This window comes from Trachymyrmex septentrionalis, unplaced genomic scaffold, assembly GCF_001594115.1.
Source record: "Trachymyrmex septentrionalis isolate Tsep2-gDNA-1 unplaced genomic scaffold, Tsep1.0 scaffold138, whole genome shotgun sequence".
Classification (NCBI taxonomy): domain Eukaryota; kingdom Metazoa; phylum Arthropoda; class Insecta; order Hymenoptera; family Formicidae; genus Trachymyrmex; species Trachymyrmex septentrionalis.
Genome location: NW_017304522.1, coordinates 54,026 through 58,798, shown reverse-complemented (window position 1 = coordinate 58,798; position 4,773 = coordinate 54,026).

Sequence of the window (4,773 nt, the reverse complement as noted above, 5' to 3'; positions counted from 1 at the left end):
CAGTTTTTCAATCCACAATGAATAAAAAAAGTTTTTAAAAATGGATCATAGATGCTACTTAAATTATTCAAAATTATAAGTAAGAAATTGTTTGTTTTAATCCAACTAAGTTCAAAAAAGTTGTAACGTAAAAATAATTGAGCTACGTTCTTTTGTTTCTCTTTGATTAGAAGTAAAATGAATGATCAATGTGAACATTCGCAAACCAAGTCGAACACAGCCCGAGTATTACGCTGATCACGACGCGTGACATCGGCCAAGCGAGATTAGATTATCTAACACTTATCCAATGTTGCCTCATTGTAATGTACCAAATTGTTTATACTTGAAATACGAAGCGCCTTACCGGTCCGAGTGTTAAGATGTTGAACTACTATATACACTCATTTAAATTGAATTAATTTTCAGAAATAAATTGCGAGCTGATGAAATTATCGGATTCACACAATCAATCTGAAACAAATAATCCCCCCAAAATTTCCCAAATCTTAAAAAACTGTAATAAACTTATTGCGAAAAATATTGCCTCGGCCGGGAATCGAACTCGGATCTCTTGCATTCCGTGCGAGCGTCCTAAGCCTTTAGATTACTGAGACCTTAGCAACATTCTTCGCAATAACCGATATGTATATTACGCATGTATAGGCGAGTGTGTATAAACAATATGATTGAAAATGAGACCGTTTATATTAAAACTTGAAATACGAAATCAGTCCACTCATTTAATTTTCAAGTTTTAATATAAATCATCTCATTTCCAATCATATTGTAAATTGTTTATATTTTATATCTGTTAAATGATGATATTTTTATTATGTCTATAATTTCGTACACTTTGGTTTAGCTGGTTGGAATTGAAGTAGAGAATGAATAACACATTTACCAATTGAAAAAGTGGTGTAGAGGATAACATAGAAGATTCATAATCCAGAGGTTCCAGGTTTGAATCCCACTAAAATGCGTTTTTAAATACCAATTTGAAGTAGTTACTTTCAGGTATAATTATTACGTAGACTGCTGGAAAAGTTTCTGCAATCTAGTACTTCCAGTGGCGCCAACGTCCTGCTACTATCATATCCGTAAAATTAGACGTTTTTAACCTATAATTCAATTGACAGTTTGTATCCAAGCCAACTAGTTTTGTTTGTAGTATTTTAAAAGAAGTTATTTTGTAAAAAAATGGAAATTTCGCGTGAAAATTTTCGGGCAATGATTTTTACGATTACAAATGTAATCTAACTCCGAAACAATGCATCGATCGCCTTTATTTGGCTTTTGGAGATGAAGCACTATCCAATAGGACTGTTTATAATTGGTTTGCCGAATTCCAGCGTGGACGTACCTTTCTTGGTGATGAATTTCGTGAAAGTCCATCCACGTCTGTTGTTGCCACTAATGTTGATGCTGTGCGTGAAATGATTGAGCGAGACCGGCATATAATATACCGCGAGATTCAGACATCCTTAGGCATTGACATGAAAGCAATACATACGATTTTGCATGATCACTTGAGCGTACGGAAACTTTGCAGTCGTTGGATCCCACACAATTTGACCGAAGCCCAAAACCAGGCTAGTGTTAAATGGAGCAAAGAAATGCTCAAGAAATTTAACCGAGGTCGGTCAAATTTGGTTTACAACATCGTTACTGGGGACGAAACATGGATTTATTCGTATGAGCCTGAAAGTAAACAACAATCCACTGTTTGGGTATTTCAAAATGAAATCAACGGAAACCAACAAAAGTTGTTCGTTCACGTAGTACTCCCAAGCAAATGATTGCTTGTTTCTTCGATTATACCGGACATGTGACAACGTGGCTTTAAAGGATCCAAGGACTGTACATACTGATTGGTATACAACAATTTGTTTGCCAGAAGTCATAAATGAATTGAGTAGAACAAATCGAAATCGTCGCATCATCCTTCATCATGACAACGCCAGCTGTCACACAGCATGTCAAACCGTTGATTTTTTATCCAGTAATAATGTCGAATTGATAACTTATTGTCCGTATTCTGATTTATCACCTAATGACTTCTTTTTGTTCCCAAACATTAAAAATAAGATGCGTGGTGAGCGATTTGAGCCTGTAGCAGCTGTTGAAACATTTCGTACACTGATTTCTGAGGTTACAGCCTTAGAGTGGAAAAAATGCTTCGAAAATTGGTTCGAGCGTATGCAAAAATGTATCGATCTTAAAGGCGAATACTTCAAAAAACAATAAAGCCATTTACCGAATTTTACATGTTTTTTTTTCATATTGTTTGCAGAAACTTTTCTAGCAGCCTACGTATAAATGTCTTTGGAATAAAAAAAAAATTTGTAACCCTTAAATATAGTTTTTTTTTTTCGAATATTAAATTAGTGTTTAAAGTACGCATTAAAAAAATTTTAATCCATTTTAATCCATTCTTGTTTACTGGGACGTCTTTCTCGAAATCGTTTTTTGCATTTTCTTCAATTTTGTGTACACAATTAAGAAAAAAGTATTTATCCGATCGACTTTTTTTAGAGCTCATTCTTCAGTTAATAGTCAATTCTATGTAAATTAAAAAAAATTAAATAAAAATCAACATTAACAATTTTTTTGTATAAACAAATGGCTGCTACCTAGTAAAAAATCGTAATTTTTTTCTTCAAAGTTTCGCACAAAATTGTAATTTATATAAATTTTTTAAATTTTTTACATAGGATGCTAAAAATTTTTGTTGATTTTTTGGCAAAAATTACAGCTACTAAGATGTACACAAAATTACGTCGTGACGAACCGTCAAACAAAATGTTTATGTTTTAGAATACTTTTTTCACATAAAAATTTGAACGTACTCTACAATAATTATATTAAAACATGCAAAAAAAATTGGAAATCGATAAACATTAATTTTCCTTATGAAAAAAAATACAAAACATCACTTTGTTTTCGACCTCCTAATATAGGAGACTCTCTTAAGTCAGCGGCACACAATACTTGTTTTCCTGCTGGATTGTTAACTGGATTAGAATCCAGCAGGAAAACAAGCATCGTGTGCCGCTGGCTTTATTCTATTTCCTACATGTTGGTAGCCCCCTAACTAAACAAGAAGTATTCCGAATCCGACGGCTGTAACTTTCGTAATTTAAAAGTTAGTAGCTTCACAAGCTTGCTTTAATTTTCTTTTTTGTAATTATATAATATGAAAAATGAATAGAAATAAAACGATACTTGAGATGTGCGTATTCGACTCTTTATGGGAGGAGAAATCACATTTTTATTTTAATATCGAATTTTAACCTTTGTCCTTTCCGCTACAAGTCTTACCCCGGACAATAGGTTTTTAAGCCTTTTAAGCCATAAGGAATGGACTTTGAATATATAAAGACATAATTCATACAAGCTATTAGTTTTCACAAAAAAAATTCACAAAAATAGCCTTTTTTTCGGCTGTCACAGTAGTGCTCCTCCTTAAGCTAAACCAAAGCCTGCGACACACGATGCTTGTTTTCTTGCTGGAATGCTAGCTGGATTAAAATCTTCATTCCCACAGTATTGGCTGTGACACTAGCACAGCACTATAACCAATACGATGACAAGATTCTAATCCAGCTAGCAATGTAAGGTGCGTTCGGCATTGCAAATCGGAAGCATCCGTTTGCTCTTTACCTCGAAAATCATTTGACAACTCGCATCTTTCTGTTACATGTCATCTCATCTGCGTTCAGGGTTAACATTTCTAGAACCAATCGAGCTGCTCGATCCATTCCGGATTTAAAGACCGAGCTCGCAGAGCTAATGCAGATTTTCGTGCCTAAATTAAATTCATAATCTGTATATTTATGATAATATATCTAACTAACCTCTTTTACACCGTTAAATCAATTAGTAGGCATATCAAATTGGTGCGAATTAAATATTTGATACGTTATACCTTATTTACATCGATCTGCTTCAGAACAGATCAGATTAGGTGACATGATGTCTTCACTGTTTTTTTCAAAATATAAAACTTCTAATTCTAACTTTAATCTGAACTTAAAAGCAGTGGCAAATTTTAATATACGATCCAAAATGAACCAAGCGTTTGCACGCTGAAATTCTTTGATACCATTTTTTACGCATATCAGCTTGGTCTGTGATTCAGAAATATCAGACCAAAATAATCCGCCAGTATTTATACCAAGCGTATCAAGTAATTTGATACAGATATGTACTAATACACGTACCAAGTGCTCGGTGTAAACTTGGCCACTGATTCGTTAACACCATAGACATAGTGTCTCTAGACCGATGGAGGTCCTCCTCACCCCTCACAACCTTGAGGAGTGAGGGTAGTCCTCATTTAGAAAAGGATGCACTCATGCTGGCCATATATATAAAGCGAGAAGCACAGACTCTTGCATAATGCATAACACGTAATACATAAGAAAATGTACCAATCAAAGTCCTCCGTTCCCTTCATGAAATAAAGAGGTTTGTTCGCGTTGCATGCTCCAAATTAACCCAGCACTTGAATCACAGGTAAGGTGGCGGTTGGAGCAATTCATTCATATGCTCCAATGTTCAGTGACACAGATTTAGGACAAGTGAGCATGCCACCTAACCTAATCCGTGAGACCATTCGAATGGTTCGAACTTGTGCCTCGTTTCGTTTCAGATATTTTGTGTTACTTCGATTATTTGAAAAGCATTTTTATACAAAATAAATGCGCTTTTAATAAATATAAAAGTTATATTATATTTTTGTATTATATTATATTATATTTTATTGTATTAATATTATTTTATTTTATTTAT